General features: G+C 42.4%; 1 long non-coding RNA gene across 1 annotated transcript in view; it reads left to right on the forward strand.

Annotated features, from left to right (window-relative positions):
* LOC132536800 (uncharacterized) overlaps positions 1–13,662 on the forward strand; it is a 60,925-nt gene extending 47,263 nt beyond the window's left edge. Inside the window, exon 2 of the long non-coding RNA XR_009548336.1 lies at positions 13,532–13,662. This is a non-coding gene — a long non-coding RNA (uncharacterized LOC132536800). The remainder of the gene's footprint in view (positions 1–13,531) is intronic.
* The last annotated feature ends 8,205 nt before the right edge of the window (positions 13,663–21,867 follow it).

The following is a 21,867-nucleotide window of genomic DNA, read 5'->3' on the forward strand; positions in this document are numbered from 1 at the left end:
TTGGGAATCAGTGTCGAAATAGAGATGAAGCCCGGCCTCAGAGAGGAAGGGAGAAGCGAATGCAAAAGTGATCTGGTTTCCCAACCCCAGGAATTTGGGCCACAGGGTGGAGGTGAGGGCATCTCAGAAGATAGGCTGGTCATGTCTCTTGGAACCAACAGGGTGGAGGGGACATGGGAGAAGGACTCAGGGGCAGGACAACCCCCCCATACACACACACACACACACACACACACACACACACACACACACACACTTGGGTAGTAGGGGCAGGGAACTCAGCAGAGCCCAGCAGGGTATCAGCAGTGGGTGTCCTTTATCTTTTTTCTCTGTCACATCAGCTGGTCTTTGACTGTCCCACCCCAGCTCCTGCCACCCAGGTGACCACTGTCAGCTCTTCCATACCCTCAGGTCACTGAGGGCCTGTTGGCTGTGAGATCACCTTCAGTGGCAGGGACCCCAGGCTTTAGAGAAGAAAGCAGCCACCACCACCACCACCCCCAGAGTGGTCTTTAGAGTGTCTCAGGCTGCCCTTGGCTGAAAGAGAGCTGGGTGCGGAGCAGGGGAACTGGGCGGGCCACCAGCCCCAGGGAACAAGTAGGAGGGAGATGCCAGGGAGGGCACAGCTGACCCAGTCAGCCTCCTGTTTACCTGCTGGGGCCCCACCCAACTCTAAGCCTCCTCCAGGGACCAGGGTGGGGGACACAGAAGAAGGGGTTCAGCACCAGGCCAGAAGTCCTAGGTTACTGCATGGCCTCCCTTCTCCCATACCCAGTACAGTCCCCCCACCCCACCAGATCTCATCCTTGCCCTGTGAGTTGCTTCTCCACTCCTGGGAGGCCTGGGTCCTCCCACTTGGCACCTTTGTGGTATCACTGGGACTCATCACCCTGCTAGGAGGGGCCGGTTTCCATCTGCCTTTCTCAATGTCTCTGTGTCAGTCTCTCTCTCTCCACCCCAATACCTGCACCCTGACTTGTCACAGCCAAGACTTCACCATGTAAACATATCCTCCTGTCCATCTCATCCTTCTGAGCTCTGGTCTCCCTGGAGGGGTCCATCTTTGATTCTGTCATTATGATAATCATGGTGATGGTGAGAATAAGTAGAATAACCAGGATGCATTGGATCGACCTTCTTGTGGTGCATCCCGTGAGTACCCATTCATTGGGGAAACTGACAATCCTTCCTAGCCGACTGAATCCACGTGGATCCCAGTCACTTTCAAAGCCAGCAACAAGCAGCTCCTGACAGCTTTCAACCTGACCTGTTGACTGGCTACGGAAGAAGGGCAAACGCTAGAAGAAGAAGAAATAGAATAACTATAGGCTTCGGTTCATTGAGGGCTTTCTATGTGCCCAGCAGGGGACTGAGAACTTCAGTTCCCATGTTGTCCTGGGAGAGAGGTTTTATTATCTACTCAACTCCTTCCAAAGGGGGGGGGGGACAGACAAAGACAGAGAAGTTGAGGCTGAGGGAGACAGACATGTAGTCAGAACCAAGCCCAGGCACGCCTCCTGCCTGAGCCCTGGCTCCCAGCACGTCCTGCTTTTAAAAACCCTCATTGTCTCTGGACTGAATTGGGTTGGGTTTTGCTCCAGGACCAGGAGCCTATAGAGGTCTCAGAGACAGGTGGTGGAGACCCCAGCTCCCAGACCTGCTGCTTCACCTCCATCAAGCAGGACCTCAGAGGAGAGTGGAAGGGACTTGACTCCAAGCCTCCTTCCCATACTTCCATAAGGAAAACCACCTTCCAGAGGCCTGTGCCTGCCCTCCTCCTTCCTCTGTTGGCTGTCTTTCCTGCAGCCAACTTCCTTTCTGAAGTGTATTTTTTATTTTATTTATGAAAAAGAAAGAGTGGACAAATGGTGAAGCAGGTCTGCAGGTATCTATCTTTCTCTCCCCCTCTGTCTTCCCTTCCACTCTCCATTTCTCTCTGTCCTATCCAGCAACAATAATAGCAATAACAATAATAATAGTAACAACAATGACTATAAACAACAAGGGCAATAAAGGGAAAAAAGGAGAAGTGGATTAGTAGTGCAGGCACCGAGCCTCAGCAATAACCCTGGAGACTAAATAAATAAATATTTTTTTAAAAAAGGAAACACTGACAAAACCATAGGATAAGGATAAGAGGGGTACAACTCCACACAATTCCCACCACTAGAACTCCGTATCCCATCCCCTCCCCTGATAGCTTTTCTATTATTTAACCCTCTGGGAGTATGGACTTAAGGTCATTGTGGGATGCAGTAGGTGGAAGTGTATTTTTAAGAGAAGACTTTATATCATGGCTATGAACAGAATGCCAGGATCACTTGCCCACACATAGGAAGTTATAGAAAAAGCACCAAACAAGGCCACAGCTCCTGCACTGTTTTTGTTTTAAAAAGGGAGACCAGCAACAATGAAGGAGACAATCAAAATACACTGGCACAGAAAGGGAGATATAGATAGATAGAAAGAAAGATAGATAGATAGATAGATAGATAGATAGATAGATAGATAGATAGATAGACAGACAGACAGGTATGGTGTCATAATGAGAAAGGAAAGTGAGAGAATAGGAAGTTTCTCACTATGTGATCATTGTGATTCAGTTATTCAAAGCTGTGTTCATAAACCACAGAGCACCCCTTCATGCCTCCTGCAGATCTATGGCTTACCTTCTGGGGAAAATTGCCCTCTGACATCTGTGGACCTCAGGGGTCACCTCAAATCAGTCTTGAGGTGCATTTAGTAAATATGTATTACATGCTAAGAGCCATATAGGAGGCTAGGTGCTGACACATCTGGCTGAGCATACACAGTATCAAGTGCAAGGACTTAGAGCCCCCACTACCCACTTGCAGGGGAGATGCTTCACAAGTGGTGAAGCAAGTCTGCAGGTGTCTATCTTTCTTTCTTCCTCTCCCCTCTAAATTTCTCTCTGATATATCAAATAAAATAGAAAGAAATGGGGGAAATAGAATAAGGCTAGGTGCTTTCATGTGAACAATTGAGTCCCATCCTTACTCTATGCTTGAGAAGAGATATTTCCTTCTGATAGGGATAGTCACCAAGCTTTTCACTGTCACACAGGGTCTTGTGCAGAAAGATCAGGGGAGGGGGCCAGGCAGTGGATCACCTGGTTAAGCACACACATTATAGTGTGCGAGGACCCAGGTTCAAGCCCCTGGTCCTCATGTCCAGAGGGGGGAAGCTTCACAAGTGGTGAAGCAGGGCTGCAGGCATCTCTTTCTTTCCTTTTCTACCTTCTCCTTCCCTCTCAATTTCCCTCTGTCTCTGCCCAATAATAAATTTAAATAAATATAATTTTAGGGTATTGGGTAGTAGTGTAGGGGGTTAAGTGCACATGGCATGAAGTGCAAGGACCAGAGCAAGGATTCCAGTTTCAGCCCCTGTCTCCCCACCTGCAGGGGGGTCGCTTCACAAGCGGTGAAGCAGGTCTATAGGTGTCTATCTTTCTCTCCCCACCTCTGTCTTCCTGTCTTTATTTCTCTCTGTCCTATCCAACAACAATAACAGCAATAACAACAACAATAATAACAACAGTGATAAACAACAAGGGCAACAAAAGGGAAAAAATAGCCTCCAGGAGCAGTGGGTTAATAGTGCAGGAACTGAGCCCCAGCGACAACCCTGGAGGCAAATACATAGATATAATTTTTAAAAGAGAAAGATCAAAAAATAAAATTAACATATCAGGGGGGAAAAAGCTGTCTGGATTTTGACAGACTTGATGCAGGCTTGTTTGACTCCAAACAACTTTGTAATCTACACACCTCCTTTATTCCTGTGTGGAATCTGGTATGCTCCCTCTGCTACTGCGGTTGGTTATAGTTACATGTTTTATTTATTTATTTTTTTTTTATTAAAGAAAGGATTAATTAACAAAACCATAGGGTAGGAGGGGTACAACTCCACACAATTCCCACTGCCCAATCTCCATATCCCACACCCTCCCCCGATAGCTTTCCCATTCTCTATCCCTCTGGGAGCATGGACCCAGGGTCGTTGAGGGTTGCAGAAGGTAAAAGGTCTGGCTTCTGTAATTGCTTCCTCGCTGAACATGGGTGTTGACTGGTCGGTCCATACTCCCAGTCTGCCTTTCTCTTTCCCTAGTAGGATGGGTCTCTGGGGAAGCTGAGCTCCAGGACATATTGGTGGGATCTTCAATCCAGGGAAGTCTGGCCGGCATCCTGATGACACCTGGAACCTGGTGACTGAAAAGAGAGTTAACATACAAAGCCAAACAAATTGTTGAGCAATCATGGACCCAAAGCTTGGAAAAGTGGAGAGGAAGTATTAGGGAGGTACTCACTGCAAACTCTAGTGTACTTCTGCTTTCTTACTTTGGTGCCATACTCCAAACTCAGTCAATTTCTGCTTTGCGTTTCTACTTCTTCTTTTTTTTTTTTTTTACATGTATAACATTCCCCAGATTCCCATTTAGCAATACAACCCCCACTATTTCATTCATCATTTTTCATGGACCTGTATTCTCCCCACCCACCCACCCACCCCAGAGTCTTTTACTTTGGTGTAATACTCCAATTCCATTTCAGGTTCGACTTGTGTTTTCTTTTCTAATCTTGTTTTTCAACTTCGGCCTGAGAGTGAGATCATCCCATATTCATCTTTCTGTTTCTGACTTATTTCACTCAACATGATTTTTTCAAAGTCCATCCAAGATCGGCTGAAAACGGTGAAGTCACCATTTTTTACAGCTGAGTAGTATTCCATTGTGTATATATACCACCACTTGCTCAGCCACTCATCTGTTGTTGGACACCTGGGTTGTTTCCAGGTTTTGGCTATTACAAATTGTGCTGCCAAGAACATGTGTGTACACAGATCTTTTTGGATGGATGTGTTGGGTTCCTTAGGATATATCCCCAGGAGGGGAATTGCAAGGTCATAGGGTAGGTCCATTTCTAGCCTTCTGAGAGTTCTCCAGACTGTTCTCCACAGAGGTTGGACCAATTGACATTCCCACCAGCAGTGTAGGAGGGTTCCTTTGACCCCACACCCTCTCCAGCATTTGCTGCTGTTACCTTTTCTGATGTGTGACATTCTCACAGGAGTGAAGTGATATCTCATTGTTGTCTTGATTTGCATTTCTCTGACAATCAGAGACTTGGAACATTTTTTCATGTGTTTCTCGGCCTTTTGGATCTCTTCTGTGGTGAATATTCTGTCCAGTTCCTCCCCCCATTTTTGGATGGGGTTATTTGTTGTCTTGTTGTTGAGTCTGGTAAGCTCTTTATATATGTTGGTTATTAAACTCTTATCTGATGTATGGCATGTAAAGATCTTCTCCCATTCTGTGAGGGGTCTCTTGATTTGGGTAGTGGTTTCTTTTGCTGTGAAGAAGCTTTTTAATTTGATGTAGTCCCATAGGTTTATACTTGCCTTAGTCTTCCTTGTAATTGGATTCGTTTCATTGAAAATGTCTTTAAAATTTATGCGGAAAAAAGTTCTTCCAATATTTTCCTCTAAGTATCTGATAGTTTCTGGTCTAACATCCAAGTCCTTGATCCACTTGGAATTTACTTTTGTATTTGGTGAAATACAGTGATTCAGCTTCATTCTTCTGCATGTTTCAACCCATTGTTTCCAACACCATTTGTTGAAGAGACTCTGCTTTCCCCATATAATAGTCTGGGCCCCTTTGTCAAAGATTAGATGTCCATAGGTGTGGGGCCTCATTTCTGGGCTCTCAATTCTATTCCACTGGTCAGTGTGTCTGTTCATGTTCCAGTACCAAGCAGTTTTGATGACAATGGCCCTATAATATAGTTTGAGATCTGGCAGTGTGATGACTCCGGTTCTGTTCTTTTTTCTCAAGATTGTTTTGGCAATTCTAGGTCTTTTCTGGTTCCAGATAAACATTTGTAGCATTTGTTCTATTCTCCTAAAAAATATGCTTGGGATCTTGATGGGGATAGCATTAAATTTGTAGATGGCTCTGGGTAATATATTCATTTTGATGATGTTAATTCTTCCAACCCATGAGCATGGAATATCTTTCCACTTCTTTGTGTCTTTTTCAATTTCTTTGAGTAGTGACTCATAATTTTCAGTATACAAGTCTTTCACTTCTTTGGTTAGGTTTATTCCTAGATATTTTATTGTTTTTGTTGCTATAGAAAAAGGAACTGATTTCTGGATTTCAATTTCTTCTAACTTAGTGTTTGCATAGAGGAATGCCACTGACTTTTGAATGTTAATTTTATAGCCTGACACATTACTGTATTGCCTGATGATTTCCAAAAGCTTCTTGCTAGATTCCTTAGGTTTTTCCATGTATACTATCATGTCATCTGCAAATAAGGAGAGTTTGACTTCTTCTCTTCCAATCTGTATGCCTTTAATTCCTTGCTCCTGCCTGATTGCTATGGCAAGAACTTCCAACACTATGTTGAATAGTAATGGTGATAGTGGGCAGCCCTGTCTAGTACCTGATATGAGGGGAAATGCTTCCAGTTTTTCACCATTGAGTATGATGTTGGCTGTAGGTTTGCTATATATAGACTCCACTATCTTCAGGAATTTTCCATCTATTCCTATTTTTTGTAGTGTTTTGATCATAAAGGGATGTTGTATTTTGTCAAAGGCTTTCTCTGCATCTATTGATATGACCATGTGGTTTTTGGCCTTGCTTTTGTTGATGTGGTGGATCACATTGATTGATTTACGTATATTAAACCAACCTTGCATGCCTGGGATAAACCCCACTTGGTCATGATGAACAATCTTTTTGATATACTGCTGTATCCGGTTGGCTAGAATTTTGTTCAATATTTTCGCATCTATGTTCATCAGAGATATTGGTCTGTAGTTTTCTTTTTTGGTTGTGTCCCTGTCTGCTTTTGGTATCAGGGTGATGTTGGCTTCATAGAAGCTGGCAGGGAGTATTCCAGTGTCTTCAATCTTCTGGAAGACTTTTAAAAGTAGAGGTATTAGTTCTTCTTTGAAAGTTTTGTAGAATTCATTTGTAAAACCATCTGGTCCAGGACTTTTATTTTTGGGAAGATTTTTGATAACTGTTTCAATTTCATTAGCTGTGATGGGCCTGTTCATGTTATCCACTTCCTCTTTACTTAGTTTTGGAAGTTGGTAGGTATCTAGGAAATCATTCATTTATTCCAGGTTCTCTAACGTGGTGGCATATAGTTGTTCATAGAAGCCTCGCATGATATGTTGAATTTCTGCAGTGTCTGTTGTGATATCTCCTCTTTCATTTACTATCTGATTTATTTGGGTCTTCTCCCTTTTTTGTTTTGTGAGTCTGGCTAAAGGTTTGTCGATTTTGTTTACTCTTTCGAAGAACCAACATTTACTTTCATTGATCTTTTGTATGGTTTTCCTATTCTCAATGTTATTTATTTCTGCCCTAACTTTAGTAATTTCTGTCCTTCTGGTTGCTTTAGGGTTCCTTTGTTGTTCTTCTTCTAGGTCTTTAAGATGTGCAATCAGGCTGTTTATTTGTGCCTTTTCTTGTTTCCTAATGTGTGCTTGTATACCTATGAACTCCCCTCTTAGGACTGCTTTAGCTGTGTCCCAAATATTTTGATAGCTTGTGTCTTCATTTTCATTGAACTCTCGAAACATTTTGATTTCTTCCTTGATTTCCTCTTTGACCCAGAAGTTGTTAAGAAGTGTACTGTTGAGCTTCCACATTTTGGTACTGTTACTAATCTTTTGTTGATTGTTAAGTGTTAGTTTAATTCCACTGTGGTCTGAGAAGATGCTTGGGATGATTTCAGTGCTCTTGAATAGGCTGATGCTGTCTTTGTGGCCTAACATATGGTCTATCCTTGAGAATGATCCATGTGGATTTGAGTAAAATGTGTATTCCAGTTTCTTGGGATGAATGACTCTGAAAATGTCCAATAGTTCTAGTTTATCTATCTCTTCATTTAGCTCCCTTATGTCTTTACTGATTTTCTTCCTGGATGATCTGTCAAGTTGAGAGAGTGGGGTGTTGAAGTCCCCTACTATGATTGTGTTACTGTTAATATATTGCTGTAGCTCTTTCAGTAGAAGTTTGATGTATTTAGATGGATTCTCATTGGGTGCATAGATATTAATAATTGTTAAGTCCTCTTGATTGACTGATCCTCTGAGCATTAAGTAGTGTCCATTCCTATCTTTTTTAATCTTATCTATTTTAAAGTCTATCATGTCAGATATGAGAATAGCTGTTCCTGCCCTTTTTTGTGGGCCATTGGCTTGAATGATAGTTTTCCATCCTTTCACTTTAAGTCTGTGTTTGTCTTGTTGCGTTAGGTGAGTTTCCTGTAGACAACATATTGTTGGGTTGTGTTTTCTGATCCATCTTCCTACTCTTTTAATAGGTGAATTCAGGCCATTCACATTTGTTGATATCAAAGATTGAAGATATTTTAACGCCATTCTTGTAGAGTTTTAGAGTGTTTTGATATATGTTCTATTTGTGGTAGTCTGGTTGTTTATAGGAAACCTTTCAGAACTTCTTTCAAGGCAGGCTTGGTGATGGTTGCTTCCTTCAACTGTTGCTTGTCTGAGAAGGTTTTGATGCTTCCATCTAGTCTGAATGACAATCTAGCAGGATATAGTATTCTTGGCTGAAAGCCTTTCTCATTGAGCACTCGATAGATATCTTGCCATTCTCTTCTGGCCTGTAGTGTTTGTATGGAGAAGTCTGCTGCTAATCTTATGGGTTTTCCTTTGTAGGTGACTCTTTGTTTTTCTCTTGCAGCCTTGAGGATCCTTTCTTTATCCTTATTCCTTTCCAATCTAAGTATGACATGTCTTGGTGTCTTTAGGTCTGGGTTAATTCTGTTTGGGACCCTCTGGGCTTCTTGAATCTTTATGTCTTTGGTGTTGTCTAGACTAGAGAAATTTTCAGCTATTATGGCCTGGAGAACGCTTTCTTCCTCCCCTTCTCTTTCTTCCTCTGGTAAGCCAATAATGCGTATATTGTTTCTTTTGAAGTCATCCCATAGGACTCTGTTGTTGTTTTCAGAATCTCTTAATCTCTTTTTGAGATCTCTTACTTCTTTATTAGTTGTCTCTAATTCATCCTCAATCTTGCTAATTCTGTCTTCAGCCTCATTGATTCTATTCTCTCTGCCCTCTACTGCTTTCTGGAGTTCATCTATTTTGTTGCCCTGCTCTGATACTGTTTTAACTTGTTCAGCTAGTTGCCTTCTTAGCTCAGCGATTTCAGCTTTCAGCTCTCTAATAACCATGAGATTATTAGAATTTTCTTCCATATTCTCATTTGTTGTTCCTGCAGTTCTGATTACAATTTTTTCAAATTCTTTACTCACTCCTGTTATTATTTCCTTAGCTAATGTTTGGATGTTGAACTCGTTGTTTTGTGCTTCGCCCTCTGGAGGACTTTTAGCTGGACTCTTGTCCTGGTTCGAGTCTCCATTATTTTTTCTTGTTGTTTTAACCATTTTATATAAGTTAACAGTTTTTTCAATCCCTAAGTTGGAGTTCAGTGGTGTAAAAGCCTTTTTTTTTTCCCCTGTAGGCTATGGTAGCCTGAGGGCTTTTAAAGTATCAATAGGCTTCTTCGCTTAATCAATGACTCCTGACCAAGAGATAAAGCAGGGTGTGGCAGAGATAATCCAGTGGTTATGCAAAGAGACTTTCACAGCCCTTCAGCTATGCCACCGAGGTATAGGTCTTCTCCTGAGTTTCCCGGTTAGATCTCTGTGCCCTGGTGTCCCTCCCTCTTGCTGCTCCAGATTCTGAGGGTAGTAGCAATGGAGACTCAGAGTTGTACTTGGTGAGTCTCTGGGGAGTCCTTTCCTCCCTTCAGCTGTCCCCTTGTTGGTGGAGCAGACTGGAGGTGGTGTCTCCACTGACAAACTGTGGAACTGTTAGCAGTCACTTAATCTCTCCTTAGGCCCCTCTCTCCTCTCTGTCACCAGCCATGCGTGTTTGTACTCACGGGTGATTTACTGGGTTTCTGTGGTCATTCTAGTCCTGTCTTGTTTCGGTCAGGGTGGTCTCCTTTGGTATTCCTAGTTGATCCAGGAGAGGAGAGCTAGTTACATGTTTTAAACCAAGTTTGTACTTTTTTCTCCAAACAGAAACCTAAGTGACCCAAAGAGATTTCTCAGATATATTTGTTCTCTGCCCACAGTTCCCCAAAAAGATCTGCACACAGATCCCCAAAGCCTTAAAACTTTTAAAGTATTGAGAGTGGTGAAAGTGTCTTTTGCTTTATTTGTGTGTGTTTGTTTGTTTGAGGTTTGGGGGAGGGGGGCTTGTTCTGTTATGTTTTTCACCAGAACACTTCTCAACACTGACTTATGGTGATAACAAGGATTGACCCAGGACCTCAGAGTCTCACATATGGAAGTCTTTCTACATAACTACTGGCCCAAAGGTGTCCTTTGGTAAAGAGAATTGAAGTGACTTGGAAACAGGTGAGGAAGAAACAGTGACTAGAGTCTTAGTGCTTTCAGCTACACTCCTCAACCTCTGCTAAGATAGAAACACAAAAGTTGCCAAAGGCCCGAGTTTAGTCCACAGTGCCTACATGAAAAAATCATCCATCAAGACCCAAGAGGATAGGACCTCAACATGGTCCCAGGCTGGGTGCCCAGAAGCCCCTGCCTTCCCCCATACTAAGCCCAGACTCCATGAGCCAGCAGCTCCTCTGCTCAGGACCTCACTGTTTATATTCCTTTATTTTGCTGCTGCTTATTCATATTTGTAATAAAGCAACAGTCTTGTGAGTAAATGTATTCCCTGAGTTCCGTGAGACCTTCAAGTGCATTAATCAAACCCTGCTGTGGGATCATGGGAACCTCCCGTCTATAGCTAGCCAGTCAGAAGTGCTGGGTTTGTGCCAGGCCTCTGCAGGGAGGGTGGTTCTCAGGGCCTGTGCCTCATGTGTGCAGCTGCTGAGGGCACCCCAATAACCTAAGAACAGCTTATTGATGATGAAGTCTCCATATGCACTCATATTAGAACTGGCCCCCTAACCCTTTCTTCCACTTTATGCCCCAGACTCTCTAATTCCAGCTTCTTGTATCTAACTTATTGCTTCACTCATTCAACAAGTTCTTTGTTGACTATGTGCTCTGAGCCTCACCTGGTGTTGGGGTAACAGTGTGAAGCAACAGCATGAAAAGCAAGACAGAAGGGGTGTTTGAAAGAGTGTGGCCGGAAATGGGGTTCAGGGGAAGTGGCCTATGAACTGAGACACAAAACAAAGGATAGAGTGAGTCATGAGGCTCTCATATCTGGGGCTAGAGGAATCCCAGCAAAGGCTAGCAGAGAAGAGATGTGTAAAGGCCTCGAGGGAAAAGCTTGCTGACTGCTGACTATTGTGGGCTGGAGCAGGGAAAAAATGGAAGGAGTTGAAGTCAAAGATGTAACCATTATTGGGGGATAGGAGAGCACAGAAAGGACTTTGACTGTGGATGAGGTGGACCCCACAAAGTCTTTGAGCCAAGGAAGGCTATGATTCAACTCAGGCACTAGCAGGGTTCCTCTGGGGAACAAACTGAGTGAGGAGGACACTGGACTCATGTGCTGAAGGGGGATGGTCTATGTGGAGTCTCCACCCCAGCCTGGGGGTCCTAGGCCCCCACATTGACAGCTGTAGGCACAGTTTACCACAGTGCTACCCTAGAATCTAGGTGGATACACACCTACCTGTACAGCAGCTTCCTCGTTTATAGGAAGAATGGCCATGGGGATTGCATGAAGCAACACATGCAAAGAGCTTGGCTAGGGCCTGGCCTGCAGGAGCTCCCAGTACCCATCCTTAGTAAGGATGGACACCTTGATGCTGGAACACTGTGGGCAGTTGTTTGGCTTTGAGACATAAGCATGCACGTGCATACACTTCCTGCAAAGGCCGGATGCAGAAAGTTATTTTTTAATTTAAGATACATGGTATTTATGGTAGAATATACTTTTAGCCCACCTGCATGTTGGCTGTTGGGCTCAGGCAAAAAAAATTAGTAAAGTCCTGGGCCCCTTGAAATATAGCTAAAATAGCTAGTAAGCTTTTTCCAAAATAGAGCCCAAATCTCATCAGCTATATTCTTACCTTTGGGTTCCTGATAATTAAACAATTTGTTCTTCTTTACATCTTAATGCTTTTCCACTGCCAATTTGCAGATGCTACCATAATGCCAACCTGACTTCCCCAGGCTGACGACCTTGCCAATGTACCCTGGAACCCCACCTCTCCAGAGCCCTACCCTATTAGGAAAGGAAACCTGACGCTGTTGACTGGCTACGGAAGAAGGGCAAACGCTAGAAGAAGGAAAGGACAGTAACAAGCTGGGAATATAAATAGACCTGCCAATGCCCATGTCCAGTGAAGAAACAATTACATAAGCCAGACCTTTCGCCTTCTGCGCCCCATAATGATCCTGGGTCCATGCTCCCAGAGGGACAAAAATAGGAAAGCTTTCAATGGAGGGGATAGGATGAAGAATTTCGGTGGTGGGAATTGTGTGGAATTGCACCCCTCTTATCCTACAGTCTTGCCAATCATTATTAAATCAATAATAAAAAAAAGAAAGAAACCACATGTCACAAAAATCCATCTTTGTTGTTGTTGTTGTTTTTAACTACCAAGGTTATTTCTAGTACTCTATATCTGCATGACTCCACTGCTCCCAGCAGCAATTTTTATTTTTTGAGGTAGAGAAAGAGAGAGAGAGGGAGAGAGAAGAAAGGACACCACTGGTGAAGCTCTCCCCCCACCCCTTGCCTGCAGGTGCTACTTCTAGTAATTTCAAAGTTATACAACCCTCACTACTATCTAACTTTCATCAAATCCCCCTAAAGAAACCTTTACCCATTAGCATTTACTTTCCACTCCCCTCTCCTTCTAATCCCAGAGGAGTAGTAATCTACTTTCTGTCACTGTGGATTGTTCTGCTTCTCTACATGCCATAGAAATAGAATCACGGGCGGGGGTAGATAGCATAATGGTTGTGCAAAGAGATTCTCGTACCTGAGGGCCCAAAGTCCCAGGTTCAGTCTCCTGCACCACCATCAGCCAGAGCTAAGCAGTGCTCTGGAAATGAGAGAAAGAAAGAAAGAAAGAAAGAAAGAAAGAAAGAAAGAAAGAAAGAAAGAAGAGAAGAGAAGAGAAACAGAAAAAACACAACGGTCCATGGGTTTGTGCATCTGCAGACTTCTTGTGCCTTCCTGAAAGACTTCTTTCATTTCACTTAGCAATACACTTCCAGGAGTCATTCATGTGGTGGCACACCCCAACACCTCATTCATTCATACCCATGGCTAAATCAGTTCCCATCCCACGGATATGCGGTACTGAGCTCATCATCTATTACCAATGCATACATTGGAGTTGTTTTCTGTTCTTGGCTCTTGTGATTAATGTTGCCATGAAATCCATGGGTAAGGGAGTCGGACGTAGCGTAGCGGGTTAAGCGCACATAGTGCAAAGCACAAGGACCTGCTTAAGGATCCAGATTGGAGGTCCCAGCTCCCCACCTGCAGGGGAGTCACTTCACAAGCAGTGAAGTAGGTCTGCAGGTGTCTATCTTTCTCTCCCCCCGTCTTCCCCTCCTCTCTCCATTTCTCTCTGTCCTATCCAACAACGACGACAATAATAACTACAACAATAAAACAACAAGGACAACAAAAAGGAATAAATAAGTAATTTTTTAAAAAATCCATGGGCTTTTTATTTATTTTTTATTTCATTTTTTATTAGTGATTTAATATTGGTTTACAAAAGTGCAAGCTTACAGGAGTGCAATTCCACACCATTCCCACCACTGGAGTTCTGTGTCCCTGTTCCCTCATGGTATAGATTTTGCACAGACATATGTTTTCAATGTCATTGAATAGATAGAATTTCTGGGTCATATAGTAACTTTACTTTTTACTTTTTGGGTTTTTTGTTTTTTTTTTTAAGATTCTATTTATTTATTAGAAAGATAAGAGGAGAGAGAAAGAACCAGACATCACTCTGGCACATGTGCTGCTGGGGATTGAACTCGGAACCTCATGCTTGAGAGTCCAAAGTGTTATCACTGTGCCACCTCCTGGACCACTACTTTTTACTTTTTGAAGAATAAAGTCCTTTAATAACAACCATTCAGGTGCAAAAGGTCCATAAGTCAAGTTTATTTAAGTCAAAGACTTAGTTTTTAATATTTTGTTTATTTTAATGAAAGAGAGAGAAAGAGAGAATGAACAGAGCACTACTCAGCCCTGGCTTTTGGTAGTACTGGGGACTGAACCTGGGACCTCAGATCCCCAGGCTTGAAAGTCTTTTGCAGAACCATTGTGCTGTCTCTCCAGCCCAGAAACTTTTTTTTTTTCCCTCCAGGGTTATTGCTGGAACTCGACGCCTACACTATGAATCCACTGCTCCTGGAGGCCATTTCTTCCTATTTTTGTTTCCCTTGTTAAATAGGACAGAGAGAAATGGAGAGAGGAGGGGAAGACAGAGAGCAGGAGAGAAAGACACCTGCAGACCTGATTCAGGTGGGGAGCCAGGGACTTGAACTGAGATCTTTAAGCTGGTTCTTGCACTTAACCTGTTGCACAACCGTACCCCCCAACTTCTTTTTAAAAGAGACTTGCTTTGAAAAAGCCCTGTCCATTCGACTTCTGGAGGCGGAGCTACGAGCAGCAGATCGCTTTCTCTCCTCTCCTCTCCTCTCCTCTCCCGGATCAACTAGGAATACCAAAGGAGACCACCCGGACCAAAACAAGACAGGACTAGAATGACCACAGGAACCCAGTAAATCACCCATGAGTACAAACACGCGTGGCTGGTGACAGAGAGGAGAGAGGGGCCTAAGGAGAGATTAAGTGACTGCTAACATTCAGCAGTTTGTCAGTGGAGACACCACCTCCAGTCTGCTCCACAACAAGGGGACAGCTGAAGGGAGGAAAGGACTCCCCAGAGACTCACCAAGTGCAACTCTGAGTCTCCATTGCTACTACCCTCAGAATCTGGAGCAGCAACAGGGAGGGACACCAGGGTACAGAGATCTAACCGGGAAACTCAGGAGAAGACCTATACCTCGGTGGCATAGCTGAGGGGCTGTGAAAGTCTCTTTGCATAACCACTGGATTATCTCTGCCACACCCTGCTTTATCTCTTGGTCAGGAGTCAGTGATTAAGCTAAGAAGCCTATTGATAGTTTAAAAGCCCTCAGGCACCCATAGCCTACAGGGAAGAAAAAAAAGAGGCTTTTACACCACTGAGCTCCAACTCAGGGACTGAAAAAAAACTGTTAACTTCCACCACGGTAAACCCTTTAATTAAATTACTTAGACACAAGTCAATCCAGGCAATAGTGATCAATAATTTGAAAAGTACTGATAAAGGGAACTCATAACATAATATATAAAATGGTTAAAACAACAAGAAAAAATATTGGGGACTCGAACCAGGACAAGAGTCCAGCTAAAAGTCCTCCAGAGGGTGAAGCTCAAAACAACGAGTTCAACATCCAAACATTAGCTAAGGAAATAATAACAGGAGTGAGTAAAGAATTTGAAAAAATTGTAATCAGAAATGCAGGAACAACAAATGAGAATATGGAAGAAAATTCTAATAATCTCATGGTTATTAGAGAGCTGAAAGCTGAAATCTCTGAGCTAAGAAGGTAACTAGCTGAACAAGCTAAAACAGTATCAGAGCAGGGCAACAAAATAGATGAACTCCAGAAAGCAGTAGAGGGCAGAGAGAATAGAATCTATGAGGCTGAAGACAGAATTAGCAAGATTGAAGATGAATTAGAGACAACTAAAAAAGAAGTAAGACATCTCAAAAAGAGATTAAGAGATGCTGAAAACAACAACAGAGTCCTATGGGATGACTTCAAAAGAAACAATATACGCATTATTGGCTTACCAGAGGAAGAAAGAGAAGGAGAGGAAGAAAGCATTCTCCAGGCCATAATAGCTGAAAATTTCTCTAGTCTAGACAACACCAAAGACATAAAGATACAAGAAGCCCAGAGGGTCCCAAACAGAATTAACCCAGACCTAAAGACACCAAGACATGTCATACTTAGAATGGAAAGGAATAAGGATAAAGAAAGGATCCTCAAGGCTGCAAGAGAAAAACAGAGTCACCTACAAAGGAAAACCCATAAGATTAGCAGCAGACTTCTCCATAATAACACTACAGGCCAGAAGAGAATGGCAAGATATTTATCGAGTGCTCAATGAGAAAGGCTTTCAGCCAAGAATACTATATCCTGCTAGATTGTCATTCAGACTAGATGGAAGCATCAGAACCTTCTCAGACAAGCAACAGTTGAAGGAAGCAACCATCACCAAGCCTGCCCTGAAAGAATTTCTGAAAGGTCTCCTATAAACAACCAGACCACCACAAATAGGACATATATCAAAACACTCTAAAACTCTACAAGAATGGCGTTAAAATATCTTCAGTCTTTGATATCAATAAATGTCAATGGCCTGAATTCACCTATTAAAAGACACAGAGCAGGAAGATGGATCAGAAAACACAACCCAACAATATGTTGTCTACAGGAAACTCACCCAACACAACAAGACAAACACAGACTTAAAGTGAAAGGATGGAAAACTATCATTCAAGCCAATGGCCCACAAAAAAGGGCAGGAACAGCTATTCTCATATCTGACATGATAGACTTTAAAATACATAAGATTAAAAAAGATAGGAATGGACACTACTTAATGCTCAGAGGATCAGTCAAGAGGACTTAACAATTATTAATATCTATGCACCCAATGAGAAGCCATCTAAATACATCAAACTTCTACTGAAAGAGCTACAGCAATATATTAACAGTAACACAATCATAGTAGGGGACTTCAACACCCCACTATCTCAACTTGACAGATCATCCAGGAAGAAAATCAGTAAAGACATAAGGGAGCTAAATGAAGAGATAGATAAACTAGAACTATTGGACATTTTCAGAGTCATTCATCCCAAGAAACTGGAATACACATTTTACTCAAATCTACATGGGTCATTCTCAAGGATAGACCATATGTTAGGCCACAAAGACAGCATCAGCCAATTCAAGAGCATTGAAATCATCCCAAGCATCTTCTCAGACCACAGTGGAATTAAACTAACACTTAAAAATCAACAAAAGATTAGTAACAGTCCCAAAATGTGGAAGCTCAACAGTACACTTCTTAACAACTTCTGGGTCAAAGAGGAAATCAAGGAAGAAATCAAAATTTTTCGAGAGTCCAATGAAAATGAAGACACAAGCTATCAAAATATTTGGGACACAGCTAAAGCAGTCCTAAGAGGGAAGTTCATAGCTATACAAGCACACATTAGGAAACAAGAAAAGGCACAAATAAACAGCCTGATTGCACATCTCAAAGACCTAGAAGAAGAACAACAAAGGAATCCTAAAGCAACCAGAAGGACAGAAATTACTAAAGTTAGGGCAGAAATAAATAACATTGAGAATAGGAAAACCATACAAAAGATCAATGAAAGTAAATGTTGGTTCTTCGAAAGAGTAAACAAAATCGACAAACCTTTAGCCAGACTCACAAAACAAAAAAGGGAGAAGACCCAAATAAATCGGATAGTAAATGAAAGAGGAGATATCACAACAGACACTGCAGAAATTCAACATATCATGCGAGGCTTCTATGAACAACTATATGCCACCAAGCTAGAGAACCTGGAAGAAATGAATGATTTCCTAGATACCTACCAACTTCCAAAACTAAGTCAAGAGGAAGTGGATAACATGAACAGGCCCATCACAGCTAATGAAATTGAAACAGTTATCAAAAATCTTCCCAAAAATAAAAGTCCTGGACCAGATGGTTTTACAAATGAATTCTACAAAACTTTCAAAGAAGAACTAATACCTCTACTTTTAAAAGTCTTCCAGAAGATTGAAGACACTGGAATACTCCCTGCCAGCTTCTATGAAGCCAACATCACCCTGATACCAAAAGCAGACAGGGACACAACAAGAAAAGAAAACTACAGACCAATATCTCTGATGAACATAGATGCGAAAATATTGAACAAAATTCTAGCCAACCGGATACAGCAATATATCAAAAAGATTGTTCATCATGACCAAGTGGGGTTTATCCCAGGCATGCAAGGTTGGTTTAATATACGTAAATCAATCAATGTGATCCACCACATCAACAAAAGCAAGACCAAATACCACATGGTCATATCAATAGATGCAGAGAAAGCCTTTGACAAAATACAACATCCCTTTATGATCAAAACACTACAAAAAATGGGAATAGATGGAAAATTCCTGAAGATAGTGGAGTCTATAATAGCAAACCTACAGCCAACATCATACTCAATGGTGAAAAACTGGAAGCATTTCCACTCAGATCAGGTACTAGACAGGGCTGCCCACTATCACCATTACTATTCAACATAGTGTTGGAAGTTCTTGCCATAGCAATCAGGCAGGAGCAAGGAATTAAAGGCATACAGATTGGAAGAGAAGAAGTCAAACTCTCCTTATTTGCAGATGACATGATAGTATACATGGAAAAACCTAAGGAATCCAGCAAGAAGCTTTTGGAAATCATCAGGCAATACAGTAATGTGTCAGGCTATAAAATTAACATTCAAAAGTCAGTGGCATTCCTCTATGCAAACACTAAGTTAGAAGAAATTGAAATCCAGAAATCAGTTCCTTTTTCTATAGCAACAAAAACAATAAAATATCTAGAAGTAAACCTAACCAAAGAAGTGAAAGACTTGTATACTGAAAATTATGAGTCACTACTCAAAGAAATTGAAAAAGACACAAAGAAGTGGAAAGATATTCCATGTTCATGGGTTGGAAGAATTAACATCATCAGAATGAATATATTACCCAGAGCCATCTACAAATTTAATGCTATCCCCATCAAGATCCCAAGCACATTTTTTAGGAGAATAGAAAAAATGCTACAAATGTTTATCTGGAACCAGAAAAGACCTAGAATTGCCAAAACAATCTTGAGAAAAAAGAACAGAACCGGAGGCATCACACTGCCAGATCTCAAACTGTATTATAGAGCCATTGTCATCAAAACTGCTTGGAACTGGAACATGAACAGACACACTGACCAGTGAAATAGAATTGAGAGCCCAGAAATGAGGCCCCACACGTATGGACATCTAATCTTTGACAAAGGGGCCCAGACTATTACATGGGGAAAGCAGAGTCTCTTCAACAAATGGTGTTGGAAACAATGGGTTGAAACATGCAGAAGAATGAAACTGAATCACTGTATTTCACCAAACACAAAAGTAAATTCCAAGTGGATCAAGGACTTGGATGTTAGACCAGAAACTATCAGATACTTAGAGGAAAATATTGGCAGAACTTTTGTCCGCATAAATTTTAGACATTTTCAGTGAAACTAATCCAATTACAAGGAAGACTAAGGCAAGTATAAACCTATGGGACTACATCAAATTAAAAAGCTTCTTCACAGCAAAAGAAACCACTACCCAAATCAAGAGACCCCTCACAGAATGGGAGAAGATCTTTACATGCCATACATCAGATAAGAGTTTAATAACCAACATATATAAAGAGCTTGCCAGACTCAACAACAAGACAACAAATAACCCCATCCAAAAATGGGGGGAGGAATTGGACAGAATATTCACCACAGAAGAGATCCAAAAGGCCGAGAAACACATGAAAAATGCTCCAAGTCTCTAATTGTCAGAGAAATGCAAATCAAGACAACAATGAGATATCACTTCACTCCTGTGAGAATGTCACACATCAGAAAAGGTAACAGCAGCAAATGCTGGAGAGGGTGTGGGGTCAAAGGAACCCTCCTGCACTGCTGGTGGGAATGTCAATTGATTCAACCTCTGTGGATAACAGTCTGGAGAACTCTCAGAAGGCTAGAAATGGACCTACCCTATGACCTTGCAATTCCCCTCCTGGGGATATATCCTAAGGAACCCAACACATCCATCCAAAAAGATCTGTGTACACATATGTTCTTGGCAGCACAATTTGTGATCGCCAAAACCTGGAAGCAACCCAGGTGTCCAACAACAGATGAGTGGCTGAGCAAGTTGTGGTATATATACACAATGGAATACTACTCAGCTGTAAAAAATGGTGACTTCACCATTTTCAGCCGATCTTGGATGGACCTTGAAAAAATCATGTTGAGTGAAATAAGTCAGAAACATAAGGATGAATATGGGATGATCTCACTCTCAGGCCGAAGTTGAAAAACAAGATTAGAAAAGAAAACACAAGTCGAACCTGAAATGGAATTGGAGTATTACACCAAAGTAAAAGACTCGGGGGTGGGTAGGTGGGTGGGAGAATACAGGTCCATGAAAAATGATGAATGAAATAGTGGGGGTTGTATTGTTAAATGGGAATCTGGGGAATGTTATGCATGTAAAAAAAAAAAAAAGAAGTAGAAACACAAAGCAGAAATTGACTGAGTTTGGAGTATGGCACCAAAGTAAGAAAGCAGAAGTATACTAGAGTTTGCAGTGAGTACCCTCCCTAACACTTCCTCTCCACTATTCCAAGCTTTGGGTCCATGATTGCTCGACAATTTGTTTGGCTTTGTATGTTAACTCTCTTTTCAGTCACCAGGTTCCAGATGCCATCAGGATGCTAGCCAGGCTTCCCTGGATTGAAGACCCCACCAATGTGTCCTGGAGCTCAGCTTCCCCAGAGACCCACCCTACTAGGGAAAGAGAGAGGCAGACTGGGAGTATGGACCGACCAGTCAACGCCCATGTTCAGCGGGGAAGCAATTACAGAAGCCAGACCTTCTACCTTCTGCAACCCTCAATGACCCTGGGTCCATGCTCCCAGAGGGATAGAGAATGGGAAAGCTACTGGGGAAGGGGTGGGATATGAAGATTGGGTGGTGGGAATTGTGTGGAGTTGTACCCCTTCTACCCTATGGTTTTGTTAATTAATCCTTTCTTAAATTAAAAAATAAAATAATAATAATAAATATTAAAAAATAAATTTAAAAAAAAAAGAAAAAGCCCTGTCCATCTCCAGAGTAGAGCTGGGGGGGGCTGCCATTGCACTTAGAGGTCCCCAGCAGGAGCCGCTCAGGAATAGGGGCTGAGGCTATCACCTTTCTATACCTGGGTGGCCTTTGGCTACTTTCCCTACTCTGAGCCTCACGTCATCCCCTGTGAAGAGGGTAATCACAGGGCCTGCTCCATGAGGTGGTTGTGAGGAGGGAATGAATCATGGCTAAGCATTTAGCATGGATGTAGTAAGCACTCATTAATAGACTGGGTGAGAAGGTCTCGCCCAAACTCCTCATCCAGTTCTTCCACATCTGCAGAAACTGACCCTCCTGTCCTTGTTCACTCCCTTCAAGAGACATGGATACATGTTTCTTGCTCACATTTATTCTCAAGCCCGAATGAGCTGGCAGTCTCCCCTGTACCAGCTGCCTGACCTTGAACATGGACAAGACATGACACCCAACTGTGACAAACAGGGTGAGTGAAAGTATGGCTGTGCCGTGAAAGAATAGCAATGGTGCTGGTCAAGACAGCGGAAACCAGAGGGTGAGGAGAGCCCCACCAGGGAGGCCTAGAGAATCTCCTCCCAACGAGAGACTAGCACAATGCTTATCAGCCTTTTGGCTAAGATCAAGTCTGGAGGGACTAGCACGCAAAACTAGCACAGTGAATAAACTGTTGGACCTCAAGCATGAAGTCCTGAATTTGATACCTGGCAATGCATATGCCACAGTGATGCTCTGGTTCTCCCTGTCATTAAAAGATAAATAGATCTTTTTGGGGGTTGGGCGGTGGTGCAGTGAGTTAAGCGCATGTGGCGCAAAGTGCAGGGACCGGCGTAAGGATCCCGGTTCGAGCCCCGGCTCCCC

This window comes from Erinaceus europaeus, chromosome 2, assembly GCF_950295315.1.
Source record: "Erinaceus europaeus chromosome 2, mEriEur2.1, whole genome shotgun sequence".
Lineage (NCBI taxonomy): Eukaryota > Metazoa > Chordata > Mammalia > Eulipotyphla > Erinaceidae > Erinaceus > Erinaceus europaeus.